At 32.9% G+C, this 24,788-nt stretch overlaps 2 pseudogenes; one reads left to right on the top strand and one right to left on the bottom strand.

Annotated features, from left to right (window-relative positions):
* Positions 1-733: 733 nt before the first annotated feature.
* LOC109050764 lies at positions 734-13,791 on the top strand (annotated as a pseudogene).
* On the bottom strand, positions 6,985-8,598 carry LOC122146642 (annotated as a pseudogene).
* Positions 13,792-24,788: the final 10,997 nt, after the last annotated feature.

The following is a 24,788-nucleotide window of genomic DNA, read 5'->3' as shown; positions in this document are numbered from 1 at the left end:
TCGGCACAGCTGGGATATGTAACAATCCACAATCTTATGGAATCTCTAAACTTGTTTTGTGCTTGTTTTGACTGTAGCTTACAGATCAAGGTTCTTTATGATAAGCAAACGAATTAGCAGATGAACTGTTTTGCATTGTTTTATGCATCCAACGAGACTGAAAAAGTTATTAATGTTTGTCAGTGTAGCTTCCTTTAACATCAGACTTTTAAACATCTTATGGTTTATTAAAAAAAAAAAGGATTTTTTTCTTCTTTTTTTTCAGTTTCACCAGTTTTTTTTTTGACATTACATTTGATTAGTCACCTATAAATAATGCAGAAACTGAAAGTCATAATTTAGATTACAAATTTAGATTTAGATATTTAGATTATAATTTTATTTTATTTATATATTATTATATATAAATATATTATTTTTTATTTTAAAAACCTCTTTTTTCTGGTTTACATGAGAAGAAGAGGAAATATCATAAAGCACTAATAAAACTAATACCTTTCTGTTTATTGCATAGCTTTTCTGACATTTCACTTTATTTTTAGATTCAGTATAAATGAAGCATTCCCATATAATGCTCAAAACATTAACTTTTTTATTTATTTCCTGGTTTAAATGAAAGGAAGAGGAAATATCAGAAAACTAATTAGGCTATTAATTAGAAATGGGTTTAAAAAAGATTGTTTATTCATAAATATAGGTTACTATTAATGATTGCATTTATGTATTTTAAATGCATTATTCATTGATCTATTCGTAATCTGATCTAGTTTAGAAAACGTGTTTGCCTCCAGAGGGCGCTTGTTAGCTTTTTTATCTTTTACATTTGATATTTTCAAGTATTGGAGTCTAACATATAAACAGAAACCCAGTCCAAACAAACAAGTTTTAATCGTTCTGTAACCACAACAACTGTGATTTGTCCATCCTGAAAAAGCGTTGAGAAAAGTAACATCTGTCACGTGACACCGGTCTGACGTTAGCTTGCGAGTCGCGGCGCTGACGAGAAGCGCGTTTATTTATGATTATCTGTCATGCAAACGTCTCCTGGACTTCTCTTTTGGCCCTGACCCTTGTGATATTGTTCGCAATGTCTTCAGACGCCGGTGAAAAATATGTTTCTGTAGATTTCGAGGTGTTCGGGAATGTGCAGGGTGCGTATTTAACAGTGGTTTGCAAACTTCGGCGACATTTATTCACCCCACGCCTCCAAAAATAGACGCGCATTTATTTATATCACAGCACCAAAGAGTTCTACAGCATTGTGCATTCATATTTATTAACAATATGCAAATTATTATTTTGCAAAGTTGCACTAAACTCAATTTCACAAATGTGTTTTGTCTTTTTTCTTCAGGTGTGTGCTTCAGAATGGTGAGAAGCCTGTGGATAATATAAAATAAGTTTGTTTTACACAGCGCTTTGCTTCTATGACTAAGAAAGGAGAGCAGAACCTGCTGTACTAACACCAGCAAAAGTAGCATGGTGTTAATATATTTTAGACATGCATGTTATCATGGCAGTGCTGTAAAAAGCGTGATTCCTGTGCAGATACAAGCAAATTCTACATGTAAGTAGCTCGATATCTGAGTATATTAGAGGTTTGCACAATCACTGTCAGAGTGATGGATTTGATTCCTGAAGTATGCAGCTGTACAAAAGTGTGCTTTGAATGCAGTGATAGGTGCTTTTCTAAATGCATGAATGCACATGGAATCCCAAGCCCCTTGTTTCTTTAGTTGTGCATGCATCTCTCTTTCTGAATCTCATTTTTCATCTGTTTTATTGCAGTATACAGAGGCAGAAGCGAAGAAACTCGGCGTGACCGGCTGGGTAAAGAACACTAGACAGGGCACTGTGGTGGGACAGGTGCAGGGATATCCTGAAAAAGTTAAAGAAATGTAAGTAGGAGTCTGTGTTTTAATTGTTTTTGAATGTGCAATCACTTTTTATAGGTATTTATAATATGCAAATGTGCACATGCTACTCTGTAATGTAGACTGTACAGTATTTGTTGCATGGAATAACTAAATAAAATACATTAATTATTGTTGATTAAAACAAATTATTAAAACAATTTTGTTAGTTTTATTTAAATATAAATAAATATAAATAAACTATAATATATAAATATATATAATTTAAAAAATATAAAATAAAGAAATAAAAAATAGTAAATAATAAAATAAATAAAATAGAAATATTAGATGAAAAACTAAAATGTGAAATGTTGCTTTGGCAACTAACTGACATATGTTTAAGTTGAAGCACTTAAATTGCTACCTGGAAATAAATACAAACTTAAAACTGAACTGAAACTGAAATTAAATTAAATTAAATAAGTAGTAAATGTAAATTTATTAATTATAATATTAATTAACATTAAAAGTTAAAATAACAATTTAAAAAAAATCAGGAGGGACCTCCTGAAAACGTCTGACGATTAAAAACATTGATTTTTTAAAATATAAATATAAAATAAATAAGTAAATAATTAAAATATAACAATAAATAAATATAATATAAAATAAATAGCACATATATTATAAAATATAACAATAATAAATACATATAAAATAAAATAAAATAAAATAGAAATATTAAATGAAAAATTTTAAATAAAAATGAGAAATGTTGCTTTGGCAACTAGGTGAAACAAAAATAAGTTTAAATAAAAAGAAAATGACTTTCTCTTTATTTAGGCTATTGCTTCCATTTCTAGCTTGTACTTATTTGAACAATGCATGAAACTTGGTCTTACAAGCACTTCCTGTGCCTCTTTAAGAAGACTCGCTTTATGCATCCCCCAATTTATAAGTCGCTTGTCTGCAAAATGACTAAACCTGAATGTAAATGTGCAGTGTGTCTTCTAACCAGCAGATGGAGGCAGCGCTTCAGTGTTCGTTTCGTGGAACAGTCTAGAAAGGTTGATCACAGTCACAGTGAGAGAGTGAACCTGGAAACTCACTCTTCTCTCTGAGAGCATTGTGCTGTAACCTATATTCACCAGAGACTCCAGTGCAGCAGATCGATCATTTCAGGGCTGTTTGTGTGTGGAAAGCTTCAGTTGTGTTGTTGGGAGTGTGTGTGTGTGTGTGTGTGTGTGTGTGTGTGTGTGTGTGTGTGTGTGTGTGTGTGTGTGTGTGTGTGTTGTTGTGCTGTATTTTGAGTGTGTGTGGGTGTGTACTGGTCTGCAGTCCCGTGGGTGGGGCGATGATGTCATGACGTCAGTCATCACAGTCTCAAATGTGAACCAGACATTCATTTGTGTGAGAGCTTATATACTGTATTTCTGCAGTATGAATAATGTGTGCAATATGCAGATTTTTAGTATGCATAACATATCCAAATGTTTGCTTACTACTCTGTTATTTAGACTGTGCACAGTGTTACAGTATACTGTGGTAACACAGTAGCGTTATCAAAAACTAAAACTATTCAAATGATTTAAGTTCATTGAAAAAATGAAATAAAATCTAAATATTAGAAGAAAAACGTAAACAATTAAAACTGAAATAAGCTTATGTTGAAGCACTTAAATTAATAACGGGAAACAAATAAAAACTGAAATACAAATAAATTATAAACAAAAAGTAATATTAAAAACTAATTTAATATGTATCTTTTAACTACTATTCATTTATTAATATTATAAATATTACATTTATAAATAAACATTTTTCATTTTTATTTTAAATACAAATAAAGACTACAAATAAAGACTAGAACTTAACTAAAACAAAATTTATTCTAATATTTAAATTTAATTTTACAAATGTTTTTAATATTATTCATATTTATATTCATTATTAATTATTTTTGTTAATATTAGCTCTTATCTTGATATTTTCTTTATAATTAAAGCTAAAATGAAAAGTTGAAGCACTAAAAACTGAAAATAAACTAAAACTCAAGTAAAAATAAATTAAAAACAAATTGTAAAATAAAAAAACGAAAAAAAAAATTTATATAAAAATAAAAGCTTATATTAATATAATAATAATTCAGATTAAATATAAAACATTGAAATAAATGTGACAACTTGCACTTTGGACAAATAAATTATAAACAAAAAGTAATATTAAAAACTAATTATTTATTATGTATCTTTTTAACTACTATTAATTTATTAATATTATAAATATTAATTATTATTTGATTAATATTAACTCTAATCTTAATTTTTTTAATTTTCATTTTAAATACAAATAAAGACTAGAACTGAACTAAAACTAAATGTAATTTATCGTCTAATATTTAAATGTATTTTTACTAATATTTTTAATATTATTAATATTTAGAAATATTGATTATTAATTATTTTTGTTAATATAAGCTCTTATCTTGATATTTTCTTTATAATTAAAGCTAAAATGAAAACAAGTTGAAGCACTAAAATAAGCTAAAACTCAAATAAAAATAAATTAAAAACAAATAGTAAAATAAAAAGAACTAAATTAAAAAATGTTTTTTTTTTTAATAAAGATAAAATGAAAGCTTATATTAATATAATAATTCATATTAAATATAAAACGTTGAAATAAATGTGACAACTTGCACTTTGGACATTTGTAGATTATCAGATCATTATAAGATTGATTTCTTAAAGTCATTTCTAAAACATTTTACTTTTGCAATGTGGCATATTTCTAAGTAAAAAAAGTTATACAATGAGCAAAATACTGGAAAGCACTTGATTTTATTTAGTTATAATATTTTTGAAGTAACAATAAAATCACTGGATGAGACAACTAGCCCCGGCGTCCTCTATCAGGTCAGTCCCAGCCTTTATTCGTGTGAAGGTTATTATCTGTGCCTGCCGTACTGTAAGATATTATTAGCTGTGATTCTCTGGTGAAATCGTGCCCTATTTACTTACACTCTGCACAACATGTGACTGCCTGGATACAGCGACGAAGAGCTTCTCCTCCTCTTCCTCTTTCCAGCTGCTGAACACGAGATGCGAGTGAGCACAAATGTGTTTGCTCATTAAATATTTAAACAGACCTCCAGGCTCCGCCCCTTCCTTTCTTTCGTTCCTTTCCATTGACATCTGTCAGTCTGTTTACAGTGTACTTGTTTCCTTTGGCTCTCTGCAGTTGTTTGTCAGTCTTTGGGTTGGTTTGGTGAACTCTCAAAGGTTGCAAGTGATGTTGATGAGATGTAGATCCCAGAGGATCGTCCCCAGACGGCCTCCACCCTCCCAAACGCTCCACCTGTGCTTGAATTATGGCTGGATGAGTCTACAAATACTGCCAGAGAGCTTTTCAGCACCATCCAGATCATCACACAGAATCGCTTTATGACATTTTACAGCAGTCTCATCTGATGTGGCATAATTCATTTATTTGAGAGCATTTTGTAAAAGAATTTTGATAATTATTGTGGGGTGCTTGCATCACTACTATTGCTCATATTTTGGGTTCATTGTAATTTTTGGTGCATTTGAAGAAAACCCAATATAATATAATATAATGTAATGTAATGTAATGTAATGTAAATATTTTAAGTTATTTTATAATTATTTATTATTTACAAATTATAAATTATTATTATTAAATATTAATATTATTGATTATTAAATTTGAAGAAAAAATTTGAGTGTGTGTAATATTATTATTTTTAATCATTTTTGTTATTTTTTATTGATTATATACAATTGTAATATTTGATCCAGTGATACTTCACAGGTTAAAATATAATAAAATTTAATTTAATGAACAGTAAATATTTTAATATTATTAAGAAATAATTTTATATGAATATTTATTGTTAAATATAAATATTAATTTAAATGAGACTATTTAGACTTGTTTTTAAAACCAATGTTATTTGTAACACAATGGCAGTCTCAGGTTGTTATAATAATATAATATAATATAATATAAAAAATGTTATTCATGGTACTAGAGTCCAGCAGATTGTTAGGTAGAGGTTGAGGTTTCTTCCAGTCACAGTGTATCAATGTTATCGGACTTCCTCCCCGAGGCAGATGGGAAACTCCTTTCCTTCACAACACAATAAACAATGAACACTACAAAAGCTCAGGTGTTTATATATTGAGAGCACAGCTGTGCCGAGTGCTTGGGAAGAGCGGATACGTTATTCAGAGTCTGTTTCATATGAAACAGATGATGGGTTCTTGTTGCACAAAAGTAGGATAAGGGATTAAGCCAGGATATCTTGGTGATCCTGGCTCAATTGATCCCTAATCCGGTTGCACTAAAGCTGGATAGGGGGCAGGAGGATATGTTATGGTATAAATTACCATGGAGATTTATTCTGTGGAGCTAGCCTGCTCCAGACCAGGCTAAATTCCAGGATCTATTTAATCTCATTCCTAATGTCAGTCAGCAGTCGCCACAAATGGAAACCAATAGTTATTTCGCTGCTCACTATACATTGTTATCACATATAACTAGACCCACTGTCATTATTTAAACGTTTGTGATCATTAATTTCAATCATTTTGGATAAATAATGATTTTTAGATGATGTTGCTATCATTAGATAATTTACAGTTTCCCATAGACTATAAGGCTATATATAAAATGATAGAATATTAGGGCCACAGAGGGAAAAAAAAAGACAAGTCATAATATTGTAACCAGTTGTTTTAAAGGAGGACAGTTTTTAAAATGACAGATGTGGGGCATTTCGTGAAATTGTACTTCAGTATGGTTTCATAAACAAAAGACATGCTGATGTGCCAGAATATGAAGTATCACATTGTCATAACTATCAAAACTGTAAAAAGAATATGTTGCTTTTCTGCAGAAAGAACCAGCCTCATAAATTTATGACTTTATCCTTTTTCCTCAGTGGGGCCCTAGTACTCTGTCATATAAACAAATACACATTCCATATGAATATAAAAACACAATGTGTAACATTATGTTCCTTTATTGAATAAAGACAAAACAAAGCAAGGTAAACTATCAGCTCCTTTCGAAACTGAAGTCACAGTGACTCTACAAGATGGGAAAGCACAGAATCAAAGCATATTATACAAAATGATACATACACATTCAAAGGTCTGTATATAAGACACCCTGCATGTCTGCACACTAAAATAAATGCAGGACAAATCCATACACATCAACTGAACAGACAAATGAATGGATGCAGTAGCCTCCCTGCAGCCTTGTATTACACACAGTATACCGCACAAACATCATAAGAGGCCAAATTCGTAAAAAAAAACAACCCAAAAAAACCCTATTTCCTCTGCCACAGCAGGACATTTTTTACCTAAATTGAAAGCACACATACTAACTAAAATAATTCAACACATATTGGTCCCTCAGCAGCCGACCACTGTCGTCATCAGGGAAGATTGCCGGATTGTCCCAGTCCATGGCTGGTGGCACTCTGGGGGCCCTCTCCTTCCTCAGGCAGGCCACATTGTGGAGGACAGCACAAGCCACAGTAATATCACATGCCCTAACAGGGTTGACCCTTACTTTGTGAAGGAAGTGAAAGCGTGCCTTCAGGAGGCCAAAGGTCATTTCAACTCTGGCCCTGGTCCTGGCATGGGCATGGTTGTAGGCCTGCTGTGCTTCCTGGGGGTCTGTGAAAGGTGTCAGGAGAAAAGGCTGGCAGCCATACCCCCTGTCTCCCAGCAACACACCAGAGAATTCACCTGTCAACACAAAATCTCATCATAACTACCTCATAAACAGTGATATTCTTGACAAAGCCATGATGGTTATAAATAGGGGTTGTGTGGCTTACCTTGTGATAGGCACTGATAGATTTCAGAGGCCCGAAAGATTCTGGAGTCATGGACTGAGCCAGGCGATTTTGCCACAACATTGCTGATCACACAGTCAGCATTGCAGACCATCTGAAATCATAAGATGAGGAATATTACACCAATCAATGCACATCATTGGCAATGCAGAGTGTTCGTCAATGGACAATATCAAACGGTTATGTTCACCTGAACATTAATGCTGTGAAAGGATTTCCTATTCACAAAATCGGGCCTCATGGGCACCTGAGGGGGCTTTTATCCTTATGTGTGTGCAGTCCGCTGCACCAATGACATTGGGGAAACCTGTCACACAAAGTAATGAGTATCCTACTATGTGTTAACAGTTGTCCTGTAATTTGTAGATCCTCTTACCTGCAATCCTATAGAACTCCTCTTTCATGTCACAGAGTCTTCTGTGGCCAGGGAAGGAGATGAAGACATCTGCTAATGCTTTGATAGCCAGACACACACTCCTTATTGTGCGGCAAATTGTGGCCTTGTTCAGCTGTTCTGCATCCCCCACTGAGTACAGGAAAGCTCCACTAGCAAAAAAGCGCAAGGCCACACAAAACCATTTGCTCCACACTCAGTGCATGGCTCCGTGCAGTGCGGTGCTTAATCCTGGGACCCAGTAGTCTGCATAGATACCTGATGCCATCTGCAGAAAACCTGTATCTTTCATATAGATGGTCATCAGGGAAGGCCAGTGGGTCCAACCGGTCCCTGAAGACCCTTTCTCGCCTGAAGGCTCTCCTCAGCACAAGTGCTTCTTCATCCACCACATCTCGCAAGAATGGGCATGCCATTGTCAGAGCAGAAAGGAACACACAATTTTGGGCCTTCATATAGGCTAGTGGCCACACCTGGTGCTGGGGGGGTGGGCAAAAGAGGCCGGTGCCTTATAACGATGACTTGGTTGTACTGATTGCTGTGAAAATAAAAAATGCCTTAGAAAGATGCCACCGTCCTGTGTGCTCACAATAAGAGCTCATATGTCATGGCTCACTTGACCTTACGAGAATATACCTAATTTTTATTTTGAGCCGTGTCATCTTCTTGGAGCTGGGGGAGGAAAGAAAAATAATGATTAATACATTTGTGTTACAGTTAGCATACAGTGTACATTGAAGGCATATCTCACCTCCCTCTCAAGTTTTTTTATTTCAAGGTCCAGTTTCCTAATTGTCCTCTTTTTTATTTCGGACTCCAGTGCAAGATTTTCTATCTTTTTCTTGTACTGAATGTCTATGTCTGCCAGTTCTATTTGGCACCGGAGGTGGTTGCCATACAACTTTCTGATAGCTTGTGAGCTCTGTGAACACAATACAATTAGCGCAGCTGGAATTTGGCAGGATGTGGTGTCCTTTTATTAATACGCACTATGTTGCCAGGCTGGTTTTCCCACTGTATAGCATCTGGGTCCTGTAAAAGAAATTAGATTTTTTGATTTTGATGAGGACTCCTCACCATTGTAGAGTAAATAGTACTTTCACAGTCTTAACATGATACCTCATGCCTTCTGGAATCCACAGAGATGGTCTCCTCCTCCTCATCGTCTCCATCATGTGCTGTTGCTGCTGCACTGGGGCTTTCACCCTATCACATTTAATCGGATTCATATTGAAGCTAGTAGACAAGACATGCCAGGCCTACAGTATGCCTTTGATGGAGTACTCAATGGATCAGCATCGTCTGGTGCTTGTGCTGGTGGCTCTAACAGGAACACAGTGCTGCCAGACACTGCAAGGCAATAGGTAAACCAAAGTCAGACAGTCCAAATTGATTCAATATGAATGTGGTTGTATTCCATGTAGAGATGGAAGGACATACCTTGAATGAAGCGGGTGGCATCTCTGGAGGAACCTATGCTCGTCTCTTTCCCCCCAGGGATCCCCTCTAAGACGGGCCTGCCTTTATTTAGCTCCAAGGCCATGTCCTCTGCTGGGGTAAGGTCAGCCTTTGGTGACCCACCACCTGTGCCTTGTCTGTGGGTATTCTTTTTCACTGCTAAAACAGTACAGACAATGTGTGAGCAGGCACCTTCTGGGTACAATATATGCTTGTGCTTTGTTAAATATTAGTCAGGGACCATACCATTCTGCAGAATGTTCTTGTATTTGATTTTGACCTGCTGCCATGTCCGTTTTGGCCCGTTCATGTTTAATCTACATCACACGCACACACACACATTCTTTATCACAAGAACATTTAATGGAGTCACACTGACAAAAATGACTTGGTATTTTTGTATTGTTTTCAGTAAAAATATAAAAGAAAAAACACTAAAGATGTATTTTCTTGATTTTCTAAATGACCTAGCAAAATAAGTATAGGTTTAGACCAAAAATATAAACTTCAAGTAAATGTGTGCTTAAAACAAGCAAAAAATTTAAATATCTGTCAATATAATAAGAAAAATTCTCTTGAAATAAGTTTTACTTTTTCCATAAACACTTACTTTTAGAAAAGTTCTCTTGTTTCACTGGCAGAGTTTTTTGCTTATTTTCCTAGGTTATTTTGCTCTAGAAAATATTTAAGATTTTTTTTAGATATTTTTTTTTGACTGAAAACAAGACAAAAATACTAAGTAAGAAAGACATTTTTGCAGTGCAGTGAGCAAACCGACCTTGGGTCCTTTGAAAGGCGCTATATAAATTAAAGTGATTATTATTATAGCTCATCTATGTATTCAAGAAAATTTTATTTATATAGCACTTTTCACAATTGTTTCATTCTGTCAAAGCTGCTTTACATTAATAAAAGCAGGGGAAACACAAAAAAAAAAAAACCGGTGGACAACATAATAAGCAGAGTACAACGGCTAAGATTAAACCGTACTGAGCGTAGTAACGTAAAATAATAATGTAAGGCTTTAATAATAATAATATATCATAGCTTTATACAGTGTGATGGAGTTACGTTACACAATTTCACTCATATATGCAGTGCATTTCAATAAAAAATTTCACCGTTTCATAATTACAGTACAACTGCGTTTTTGGAGATGTGAATTAAATATTTGATTTGTAATTGTGATGTTTCAGCGGAGCGGTGAGTGTGTAATTGTGCACTACTTACGCATTCAGGCGGTCTGCAATACTTTGCCACGCTTTTTCTCTTTGCTTTATCACTGTGGCGGTGTTTTCTTTCTTCTTAATTATATCTTTTACCTCCTCGTATGCCTCCATGAGGATTTGTGGTTCCGACGGGGAAAAGTACGCGGCTCTAGTTGCCATGGTAAATCAGTTAATCTGTGATCTGTGGCGGGGTCTATTTGAGTGAGCCGTGAGCGCGCACCTATCCAGGATTGGTTTCACATGGCTTAATGAATCCGTGTCTGCTCATCCTGGCTTGGTCTTTGTGCAACCAATTAAGCCTGGACGCACATGTTTTGGCTTTATTGAGCTCAGCTGAGTCATTTATCCCGGATGTCTTAATTCTACTTTTGTGCAACAGGCCCCAGGTCATTAAAGTCTATTAGCCACTGCCCTGTGACCCTCATAAACTAATAAAATACCCAAACAATCTTTTTGAAGATAAATATGCCAATAAAACACATCATTTTTGGGACTTGAATATTATATGAGCTGTTATTTTATTTGAGGTTTGCAAAAAACGTTGGCCCTGAATGCAGTTTAAACTCCTAATTTGTGTTATTTATTTTTATTATTGTTATTATTTATTATTATTATTATTAATTTTTTTTGTTCAAAAATAATTTTTGTAATATTTATAGAAGTAAAAAAATATATATATTTATAAATAAATATACATTAAATTAATTATAAATTAAATTAATTATAAATATACATTTTTTGGGTCTGAATACAGTAAAAAAATTTATGTTTTCACTTTCATATATATATATATATATATATATATATGTGTGTGTGTGTGTGTGTGTGTGTGTGTGTGTATATAGTTTTTGGGTATAACTGGGTTGCTAAAGAAAGGTGTGTGGTTTAAAAAAATCTATTTTTTTTAATGTAATTATTATTGATTTTAAATTAAATTATTATGTATTTTTTATAAATGAAAATGTAAAGTATTTGTTTCTATTTTTGGATATATTTTTTATAAAATAAATAAATTACTACAGTTAACTGAATATGAACATACTATCAAAAGTATTACATTATGAATTCATTGTATAATGAATATAATTGAGAAAGTCTCCTCTTTAGTAAGTCAAAAAAGTGAGTGAAAGTGTGAAAAGTGTTTTAAAGCCATTTTTCTCTCTCTAAGTGGATTTAGTGTTTGTGTTTTTACTGCTTATACAGTAATGTAAAGTGTCTTTTCCTCCGTCAGGGCTGGATTTCCTCAGTATTGAGTGAACCACACCCTGATGAAACTCAAGGTTTTCTGTCCTAAACAAAGCTCTTGATTTTGATAACCTCAGAATAACCCGGATCCGTCTGTTCAAAACACAACCTGCGCCGCTCTCTTGATCACGGGCCGCTCCTGCGCTGTTGCTGTAGAGATTGTGCTCCTTCTCTTCCTGGCAGCCCATAATGAGCTGAATATTGGGCAGCCATGCAGATGGCCTGAGCGCTCTCTCTCTTATCCAATATGAGATCAATAATGCATTTACAGCCTCCGAGGAAAACTGCATGAGGGATCCTGCATGTCTGTCCGACTCCGGCTTCGGTCAGAGAGTGTGTGTGTGTGTGTGTGTGTGTGTGTGTGTGTGTGTGTGTGTGTGTGTGTTTGTGTGCCGCGCCCTTGTTTTTGAGAAGGAGGAAAAAAATGGAAGCTGTTTGTCCTCCTGATTTTCCTGGAGTTTCTTTAGCATTTCTTATGCTTCTCTTTCTTTTATCTTTTATGGGAGATGTTTTATTTTTTTTTATGTTGATGGTGATTGGAGATTTATATTTTATCATTGTAAAAGTATCATACATTTTTAATTTTGAGATGGATCCTTGCATTCTTTTTTTCCTGAAAATCTTGAACAACTTTTCACCTCTACGTTTTGGATGGATGTTTTTAATTGTTTAAAAAAATATATAATATTCATCCTTTAGTTTTAGAAGATAATTTGAACCTCTAGGTTTCTGACCTTGTGAACATGTTTTTTTTTTTTTTTAAAGTTTAAGTATTCATAACAAAGTTGGTATGCTAAAACTAAATAAAAATATATGGTTTATAAATATTTTTTTAGCATTATTTAAAGAAAATAGTTTCCAATGCAACATTTCTAATTTTCATTTAGTTTAGGTTGATATACTGAAAACTTAAATAAAAATTAATAAAACCTATAGACATATAAAAAAACGTAATTAAAATGGCAAATACACACAACAAAATTGCTCAAATTTTAGCTAAAATTAAAATGAAAAAATAAAATACAAAAATAAAAACTATTTAAAAATATTTATATAAGTGATAATAGTATCTCAATGATGCAAAATAACACGGCAAAAATACATAAATAAGTTACTAAAATTTAAGCTAATATTAAAATAAAAAAAATACAAAAATAAAAACTATTTAAAAATATTAATATAAGCGATAATAGTATCTCAATGATGCAAAATAACACAGCAAAAACACATAAATAAGTTACTAAAATTTAAGCTAATATTAAAATAAAAAAAATACAAAAATAAAAACTAATTCAAAATATTAATATAAGCAATAATAGTATCTCGATGCAAAATAACACGGCAAAAACACATAACTAAATTACTAAAAATTTAAGCTAAAATTAAAATGAAAAAATAAAACATTCAAAATATATGATGATGAATTCTCAGTGATACTTAAACAACAGTGATTCCCTGTCTTGTGTTGTGTAAGAAAAAAAAAAGATATAGAAGAGTGTCTCAAAACTAGTCCATGTGACTTTATATTCCCTGTTGTTTATCATGTTTTGTCTGTCTGTGTGTGATCTACAGGAAGTACTGGCTCAGTAATGTGGGCAGTCCCAGCTCTCGAATCCACCGCGCTCACTTTGAGTGTGTGAAACCAGTCTCTAAATTGGAGATTGGGAAACTGGTTTTGGCACTAGATTGTGGATTAGTGGATTTGGATATTTATAATGGAGTTAAAAAGAAAGATTCTTAAAGGAGAGTTAATAATTATAATTTATGTTTATTAGCGTAGGGTTGTAAATAAGAATAAATTGTTTGATGTTATGTAACTTTCTCAAAGCAAAACACAAACCTAACAGTTGGCAATATGATTTTATCTGATCCGTGAATTCAAACTTTAGAATAATAAATATTGTATTGGATTTGTATCTTTGATTTTTTTTTTAAATGTTTCTGAAAGTCTCTTCTGCTCACCAACAAATACAATAAAAACAATTAAATATTATTACAAATTAAAATAACTTTTTTCTATGTGAATATAATCGTAAAATGTAATTTATTTCTGTGACGCGCAGCTGAATTTTCAGCATCATTACTCCAGTCTTCAGAAATCATTCTAATATGCTGATTTGCTGCTCAAGAATAATTTCTTATGATTATCAAAAAGAAATTAATACTTTTATTCTTCAAGCACACATTATATTGTGACAATATCAGATAAAAAGTGACTGTAATTTTACAAAAGATTTCCATTTCAAATAAATACTGTTCTTTTGAACTTTCTATTCATTTGTGAATCCTGAAGAATAAAATGTATCACAGCTTCTGCAAAGATATTAACTGTTTTCAACATTGATAATAATCAGAAATGTTTCTCGAGCAGCGTTTTGTAATATTATAATTATTTATGAAGAATGGATTTGTTATTTTGTTTTTACAGCTTTGATCACAGAAATAAATTACATTTGAACAGATATTCACATAGAAAACTCTTATTTTGAATTTTAATAATATTTGACAATTTTTTACTGTATTCTGGTTTGAATAAATGCAGCCTTGGTGAGCAGAAGAGACTTAGAGATATATGTCCACAACAGCTATTTTGATGTAACGTTTAATCAAAGGAATAAACCTCTATTAAAACACAAAAACTCATTGTTTTATTTCAAATTATACATTTTTACAACTTATTCAATGAGTATGGCTGCACGTCCTCTGATCCTTCAGCATGATCCTCTTTCAGGAGATGTTTACTTTACGCATAATCGACCAATCACGGCCTGCGTTACACTCATTGCGGTTCTGTTTCCATGGAAAACCTGGCCGTCTTACAGAGCTCTGTTAAGGTGGCGTCTGTATCAGACATCAGCGCATGTCGCCTTTGTGCAACATCAGCGTCTGTGTCCATTAAAACTGCATTTGGAATGATTATTTAATAATAATGTCTTTAAAAATGAGCTCAAATCTCCCAGATTGTCCGTGTTGACCCAAAGACACACATACGGCGTCCCCAGGGTGTCCTTTTTCTCCCAGCATGCTTTACCAGATCTGTTTGTGTGCTGGTTCGGGAGGCTGGAATCCTATTAGCTGACAGTTGCAAGATTAGATCAGAGGCTTATCGAGGGTTAGTGTGTCTTTGAATACACGGACTGCTTTCAGACTGAACTGGGAACAGTTTGCCGTGTGCAAATCTGAGTGTTTGGTATTTTAAGAGAGCGGGAAAAGTTGATCTGGAATCAGTATGAAATCGTGATATCTATTAGATAAAGAGCCCAGGTCCGGGCCTCTGATGGAATGTGATGGATTCTTTGTTTGAGATCCGTCTCTGTGTTTTTTCGAAAGCATTGTGTCACAGCCGCCACTCAAAAGACGGCAGACACTTAAAGGAACAGTTCACCCAAAAGGATTCTTTATTTGCTGTGAATGGTGCTCACCCTCAGGTCATCCAAGATGTAGATGATTTGTTTCGGGTTTGTTTTTTTTATTAGTTATTTGTTGGATGTATGTTTCTCAGCAATGGATGCTCTGCAGTGAATGGGTGCCGTCAGAATGAGAGTCCAAACAGCTGATAAAAACATCAACTTTTTGTCTAGAAAGTATTTTAGCCGGAAGCAAACAAGACATTATTGATGGACTGGAGTGGTGTGGATTATTGTGGACCTGTTTTATCAGCTGTGTTTGGACTCTCATTCTGACTGACGGCACCCATTCACTGCAGAGCATCCACTGCTGAGACACTGATGCAATGCTACATTGCTCCAAATTTTTTTTTGTTGAGGAACAAAATAATCTTCTTCTTGTTTGAAGCTGAGCACAAGTTCATTTTGAGGTGAATGATTCCTTTAAGTGACACTAAAAGTATCTGAATGTCATTGCATTAGTTATTGAATTGTGACGGTCACTCGTGTCCTAATGGACTCAGGGTTTGATTGATTGGATCAGGTTTTCATGACCGTCCTGGTCTGTAAGCGTGCTTATCTGAGGTCTTTTAACATGTTTAAAGCTTAACCCTGCTAAACGTTTAATCTGACTTTCCCTTTAACTAAGATCCCCACAATGATTTTGTGTTGAGTTTGTTAATGTTTATGCTTTTGTTTGATAGTCCTCAATTAGGCTTAAATATTGTGTGTGTGTGTGTGTGTGTGTGTGTGTGTGTGGGTGTGTGTGTGTGTGGTGGGTGTGTGTATACATATTTTGAACTATATATGTTATTAAAATACATATTTAGGTAATTTATAGTTATTAAACTCCATGGATAAATGTGCCTGTGTTGTGGTTTCTATTTATGTCTTCGTTTAAAAACCACATACACATGTCAGATTGAAGCATGGAGCCAATAACAGACAGGAAGCAGTGAAGAACACAGGAAACCAGTTTGTTTTCAGTTTTCCATTGACGTTTTTTCTTGGTAGTGGAAAAATTGTGATTCTGGAAACACATGTTGTCACTTCAGATCTGGTCACCATCAAAGCACGCGAGTCATGCAAACATCTGCTTTATAGATGCTTTCTTTTCTGCATAATGTATATATATAATATATATATATATATTATATATATATCTATATATACCTATATATATATATTAAGAAATTCATATTTTTATTTAGCAAGGATACATTAAATTAATCAAAATGTTACAAAAGATTTCTATTTCAAATAAATGCTGTTCTTTTATACTTTGTATTCATTATAGAATCCTGAAAAATCAAATGCATCACGTGCTGATTAAAAATATGAAGCAGCACAACAGTTTTCAACATTGATAATAATCAGAAATGTTTCTTGAGCAGCAAATCAGCAAATTAGAATGATTTCTGAAGATCATGTGACACTGAAGACTGGAGTAATGATGCTGAAAATACAGCTTTGATCTCAGAAATAAATTACAGTTTAATAGATATTCACATAGAAAACAGTTATTTTAAAATTGTAAAAATATTTCACATTTTTACTGCATTTAAGATCAAATAAATGCAGCAGTGCTCAGCTTTTTTTTTAAAACATACTGATTTTTTTTTTTAACACAATGGTATAACTATGGCAACACTCCTAAACGAATATGACATGCAATGGTGCTTTTATGTTACCAAAAAGTGCACCACAGATTTAATCTCTTATATAAATAGATTGCATAACTTCTATTCTATTGTGTTGTTGTGATGCATTATTGTGTTTTATAGTAGCAGCTCTTTTGAGTGGGTGTCAGATTTCATATCGTCACTGTTGCATGGCAACCTTTAAAAACTCAAGCAGTCACTAATAGCACTGAAGTCTCTTCGTTCACCTTTCAATGGAAAAGCAAATCGTCACCATTACTGCAGAACATGTTCTGCCTCGAAAAAAGAAGGTTTGGGAGTCTTTCCAGTGAGTATTGTTCAAATGGTGCTCTGCTTTCCTCAATAATCTCATTACAGACACCTACAATTTAGCATTTTAACTCCTTCTACTGTCTTCTGAATCTGCAGTTCGAACAACACCTTCAGGATCTTGATGAACGCTTTGATGAAACGTTGCCAGAGCGTCTCGATCCGGTCCGTGTCGATCAGAACCATAAATATACTGGAGTATGAGAACGGGAGTGTGAGAACATCATCGTAACGCATGATTCATCAGGACTAATGTCAGATTCCTTAACGAGCCCATCGCTCATATGGAGACGAGACATACTGAGATAGAACAGGTGGAAATGCTATTTATATAGGAATATTAATGAGAAATATTATAACTAGGCGAGACCAGGAAAAAGTCAAGAATCCAGTTATATGCATAAATTCATTTTGTGTTTGAATGTGACATTTTCCTGTATGTAAGATATTTTATTGATAATCTATTTTATTTTATAATTATTTAAATGCAGCTAAAAAGGAGTGACAGGTTTTTTTTTTTCAATTTAAAAATACAAACATAAAAATAATACAGAAAATTATACTTGAAAAATAAATATACTAAATTGATAAATACATGTTTTAATTGGACAATTTAATTAACATATTTTAAACTGTTTATTTAATTCATGCTTTAAAATGTAGTTTAAGACAACAAATGAATAAATCACTTTTAAATTAAAAAATTAGTAGACAAATCATGAATTGCATTTGCCAATTGCTTTTCTTTGTAAAATGTGGTTTTTTTAAAGTTTTTTATGTGTTTTTTTTTTGTTTTTTTTTTATTTTTTTGTTTTATTTTATTTATAAAACATTAATTAAATTGATTACATTGATTTGTATAAATGTTTTACATTTAATGAAATTTAATAATAAATTAATATAACTATTATTATTTATTATTAAAATAATTAAATTAATTAGGTTATAAATGTATATATTAAATGTGTATTATATTTTATTAAAATTAAATGTAAATAATTTTTATATAAAAATTTATTATATACTGCCATATACTATAAATATTTCCTGGCCAAACAATGGAAATGTAAAAAAAAATAATAATAAGTATAGATATATATATATATATATATATATATACATATATATAATTATATATTATATATATATATGATCTATATATATATATATATATATATATATATATATATATCTATATACATATATATAACTATATATATATATATAGATATATATATATAATATATATATATATATATATATATATATATATATATATATATATAATTATTATTATTATAATTTTTTTTTTTTTTTTTGCAGTCAAGACTATATATAGTTATACATAAAAAATATATTTATGGGAATATTGATTTCCAAATGTAATCTACGAGAGATTAAGCAATCAAAAAGTCATCTTCGGGCAATTTCATTGGATCATTTAGTAAACTAAAGTGACTTTACACTGTGTGTATTGTACATATAGTTCTATTGTAATTATCTCATACATTTTGGTCATTCTGTGCCTTTTGCTAGTTTAACTGGTGGTCAAAAAGTCCTAAAGAAGAATCTTCCGTGGTGGTGAAAAAGCAGGAGTTACAGTAAAGCCAGCACTCAGAGAAAATGATTTCCAGGCGATCAGAGACGCGACCCAAGGTCAGAAACGAGAACCCAACAGACCCGCAGCATCTGGAATCGGTGCGTTATTGTTGGCTGATAAATAAAAATATGACATCAGCCCCTTTTTTTTATGAAACATGGCTTTTTAATTGTTTGCAGTTCCTGCTCTAAGTTCCCTTGACCAATCAGAAAAGCTCCAAGATTATCATAAACCTGAATGATTGTTGAAGATTACACGATCAGCCCTAAAGGAAAGGTGAGACTTTATCTAAAATCAGCAGTCTGTCATCATTTTGTAAAACAGGAAATGTTTGAATAATATCTCTTTCCCATACAATGAAAACCCACAATGACCAGTTCCAAAAACACAATTAATGCACAACAAGTATCATAAAAATAATCCATATGTGCATAAGTTATATTTAAGTGGGGAGCTTATTTTTATGGTTTTTATGTTATGATAATTAATGGCATAAAAACTGACAGTGTTGTTAATTGCTTAAACAATTAGAACTGGTTACATAATTTTTGGTGATGTTAAAAAAGTAATATTAGGATGACCAAACGGCTTTGGCATCTCACTTAAACCAAATAAAGATGTTGAAAACAGGTGCGTCTTTTAACAGTAACATTGTTTCACTTTTAGAGCCACAGTCTTTAAAAGTCTGTATTCTTGTATTGTGTTTCTTTCAACTTAATTCAAGTCTTTAATATAACAGGATCTGAAAGCAAACACATGCTGCTCTGACTGATTTATCTGTTGATTTTGTCGTGTTACTATCTGATGAATGTCTTTGTGCATTATTTGTGCATTATTGAGGTTTAATGAATGTTTTTGTGAGTTATGGTATAAAGTTATTCACACTTAGGTTTAGATTTAGACAGCTAACATGTTCTCGCAAATGAACGGCAGTGAAACTCTAGCTGAGCCTTACTGATATGTGAAATGACTTCATGCTGTAAAGGAATGAATCATTTTAGTGAACAGTCCTTCAGGACGCTGCATCTGCTAACTTTCACAGATGTGAAATGACTTCATGCTGTTTTCTCTTACTGTGAGTCCCTGAACTCGCTCTTTGACTTTTGGCCTTCGGGAATTTAAATCGAACCGTTTGTGCGCTGCAGCTGCGCTCATGATTCCTCAACGCACATGTGCCTTGTTTGGGACTCTTGTCTTACTTGAAGGGGAATATTTTTCAGCCAAAAATCTAATATTGCCTTTGAATGTGCTCACACTTAGTTTCATCCGAGATGAGATGAAGTTTGTTTTTCTTCATCAGTATTTGGAGAAATGCTAGCATTGCATACTTGCTCAGCAGTGAATAGGGTGCCGTCAGAATGAGAGTCCAAACAGCTGATAAAAAACATCACAATAATCCCAAAGTAATCCACCACCACTCCAGTCCATCAGTTAAATGCCTTTGAGAGCAAAAAAGCTGCATGTTTATAAGAAACAAATGCATCATTAAGATGTTTTTAACTTTAAACCGTCACTTCTGGCTAAAATATGAGTCTATAATCAATAATAACGCTTCCTCCAGTGAAAAAGTGCATCTCCTGTTGTCTCTCACATCAAAATCCAGCCACATAATTGTTTCGAGCTGTTTTTGCTTGTAAACGGTGCTTGATCTGATGTGCATATATCCATCCTGATTCTGATGAGATAACTTTTTCATAGCAATATTATAATATTACGAGGATTTATATTTTAACAAAACAAACGGTTTGACGTTAAAACACCATAATGATGGATTTGCTTTTCATACAAACACGCATATTTCGGTTTAGATGTAATGAGTGGTGTGGATTACTTGTGGATTATTGTGATGTTTTTATCAGCTGTTTGGACTCTCATTCTGACGGCACCCATTCACTGCTGAGCAAGAGATGCAATGCTACATTTCTCCAAATCTGATCTTGGATGAACTGAGGGTGAGGAAATCTTCAGCACATTTTCATTTTTGACTGAACTGTTCCTTTAAAGAAGAAGTCCTGATGTCATTGTTGGTCCAAGCCCTATTGAATTTGGTACTGCAGTACTGTTTGGGTGCACTATTGCTTTAAATCTTTTCCCCTGTTTTTTGTTTTTGTTGTTCCGTTCTCTTTTGTTTTTCTTTTTTTTTTTTTCTTTTTTTTTGTTCTCTCTCTCTGTCTTTCGTGTTGTGTGTCTGGAGTGTAAGGGGGGGTTGGTGTTGAGGGGCAGGGGGGGGTGGGGCCTTGGACTTTGCAGAGCACAGAGGGGTCGTTGAACTAACTGCTCTCAGCTGGCCTCGCTTTCAGCTCAACAGATGTGGGAGAGAAAAGAGGTCCGTCCCACCAGAGAGACCCCAGAGATGAACCTTCCCAGACACGGAGGGGAATCCCTTTCGTTCGGCTGGGACAGAGAACTGGAACTCATAAGAAACATAAACCGGATCATATTTCACCGCAAAACCAACAAAGGAAAATGTTGTCGTACAAAAAAAAAAAATGAAAAAATAACGAAACATCGACTTATTTTTCATGAAGCACATGAAGCACAAATTCTACATTACGGTACTCTAAAAATAATTGATATATAGTATTTGTTATAATAGATATTATGAGATATATGTATGCACTAGACATACACAAACTGCAGTTAGTCATAATCAGTTCAGCTCACTTGTACTGTCCGTAGTTACTGTTATGTCAGAAAGTAGAAAGTTTCAACAATATGCATTATATGAGCTTTAGTTTTATATACTATTAAATTAACATGTTCATATTGTTGAATGAGCCTTTTTGTGTTATACATTTCAGTCATACAATTAAATTTTTGTTACTTTTACATTTTTTTTTTTTACTTTTTGTCATTTTACTATTAGGTTTTTTTTTAATATTTCTATTTAGATTTGTTTTTATTTTATTTCAAATTCAGTTTTAGTTTTGTCGTGGTTTTTCTTATTTTTTTAATATACTCTTATAATTAGATAAATAAATTAGATGTTAATCTAATATATAATATAAATTAAAATTATAATTTATTTCTAAATATAAAATTAGATTTTATTTTAACTATTGTTCAATTTAATGTAGTATTTTTAGTAAGTTATTACTCTAAAATGAGTAATTTTCTGTTTAGTTTTTTAACTACTTTTATATCTATTCGTTTATTTATTTTCATTTTAGTTTAGTAATTTTATTTGGGCTTTTCTCATTTTAATATATATATATATGCTTATTTATTTCATTGTAGTTTCAGTAATTCTATTACTCACCAACTATTTTATATTATTATTTTAGGAAGTCTGCCAAGGACCAGCATTTCTAATTTTAAGTAATTTCTTTAGGGTTAAGTATGTACATCTAATATTTATATTTAACTGATATATTATTTGTAATACATATAATTTATATATGCATATACATCATAGTAGTTGCAATACAATAACTACAGAATAAAAGGAATTAAATCGCCCAAAAAGTCTTTGTGAAATAGTCACAATGCAAACAATGTTAATGGTTCCACAAACAATCTCTTTTTTAGGCACAAATATAATTTCCTTTTTTGGGTGAAATGTTGTTGGCATGTTTTTTTGTGAGATTCAGAAATAAACTAATGATGTGCATGTATCCAGGACTAACTGTCATGTTTTGGTGCAAACACAGTGTCGTAATCCAGCAAGAAAGCGTCAATGTGACCGTCAATCACCAGCTGCCGTCTTTAGGGTTGGATCATGTCGTTTGTATTCCCAGTTGTTGAACAATAAAAAATTATAATTTTGTGAAGTAGTAGGAATCATTGAAATCTCAGTAATTATTACTGATAAGCAAAATAGATAATCCATAAGGATGAAACATGTGAAAACGCTACTACAAGAAAATGAAAAACATCTGATGCGAATTGAGCCCTTGTGTTGTTCCTTTTTGGTTGGACAGGACAAATTTCCTGATTCCACCCAAAAAACAGGGGGGAAGTCCCATTGCTTGGTCTCTCTTTATGTAATGAAAAGGCGCCTCTTTTGAATTATGAACATGTGGTTGAAACAAGCCATGTGTAAAAACACGGCAATGCTTCTGAAAAAATCTGAAATTTTGGAGGAAAAGGAACCAGAAACATTTGTGCTGATGTAAATACTTTATGAAAGTGGGTCTGGAAGATCCCAAATAATAAAAAACCAAAAACAGCAAGAAATAAAAAACAGTGGCTTATAATTGACAGGCTGTATAGCACTATTACAGCTGGTCGTGGATTGTTTTTTTACACAGAAGCATAAACATTTGCAAGTTTTAAATGCTTTTATTTTCCTGGAAAAAACAGTTTTTTTGACATTTTTTTTTTTAAAGGGCAATTCATATTTTCAATATTCATATCAAAAAACACAGGAATCTATACGCATCACAGATGCCTGGGCCCTATAAAACACCGTTATATTCCGCTAACCCCTTAGAAGAGTTCATTAGTGAGTCAATGGGTCCTTTTTTGGAGTCGATTCATCTTGAATTGATTTCGCGCAGAGCTTTTTTGCAAATTCACAGAGTAGGGGCATTTACAGTAATGAGTCATACTGAAACTGCAACTGTTATTATGATAAGTTTACCAAAGAAACTATACACCACAACCAAAAAAAAAGTACGTTCGCACGTATTTTTTATTTCAAAAAGTAATTCAGGGGGTCCGGCTAAAATCTAGAGTTTTTGAACAAAAAACCGATTCGGACACATGATTCGGACTTTTCTCAACTCTATTAATAACCCCATTTAACAAATTAATTTTTCGAGGGGCATAAATAGTTGCAAAAAATCACATTATTTATTAAAGTAACAAAACTAAACAGTAACTAAATATTTGACAATGGCAAAAAGAAGCCGCTTCCACGCTGGTTCATACGAATCAATGAGTCGGTTCCCCCCAACTCAAAAAAAACATCGAATTGAATTCGCTGAAAGAAAATCAAAAAAAAACAACTTATTTCCAACGCTTATGATGGCAGGCACACTTTCAAAGGAAAATGAAAAGTCGAGGATCATGCTAGGGGGGACTTCATTTGGCATTCAAAAACGCTCAAACGAAAAAAGAAACGGAAATAAGTGAATCGGTTTGATTCAAAAAACGATCGAATCAATTTAACTTTAACTAATCAAAAACAAACTTCTTCATGCATTATGAAAGGCCGGCATGTCAAAATTCAAAAGAAAAAAGAAAAGTCGCGATCACGCAGGGATTTCACCCTCAACGCAAGAGAAAAACGCAAGTGGAGGTCGGTTGTATTCAGGGTAAGACTCGTAATTTATTAATCTAAAAAAAAAAAAAAAGATCAAAAAAAATTCGATTTTACTAAAACTAATCAAACTTTCTCCCTTGCAAATATGGAAATGCGGCACCATTTTTCAAAATAAAAGAAAAGTCGCGATCCACGCAAGAGGGGGACTTCATTCATACGGCACCTCAAACGCAAGGGAAAAACGAAATCAGTGAGTCGCGGTTTTTTTTAAAAAAAAACCGATCGAATCGATTTACTAAAACTAAATCAAAACAAAAAAAAAAAACTTCTCCATTGCCGCAATATTGAAGGGCCGCCCAATTTCAAAAATAAAAAGCAAAAACGCCCGCGAATCACATTCATCCGTATTTAACAAGTTGAACGTCCGGTCGCTTTTCGCTCAAAAAACATCGAACTGATTCGCTAAAAACGAAAATCGATTCTAACTCCACGCCACTATGGATGAAGACCGCAAATTACAAAAAAAAATAAAGAAAAAGTCGCCGATTTCA

This window comes from Cyprinus carpio, chromosome A11 (genome assembly GCF_018340385.1).
Source record: "Cyprinus carpio isolate SPL01 chromosome A11, ASM1834038v1, whole genome shotgun sequence".
Taxonomy (NCBI): domain Eukaryota; kingdom Metazoa; phylum Chordata; class Actinopteri; order Cypriniformes; family Cyprinidae; genus Cyprinus; species Cyprinus carpio.
Note: the sequence above shows the minus strand (reverse complement) of the source record. Positions and strands in the feature narration are given on the sequence as shown.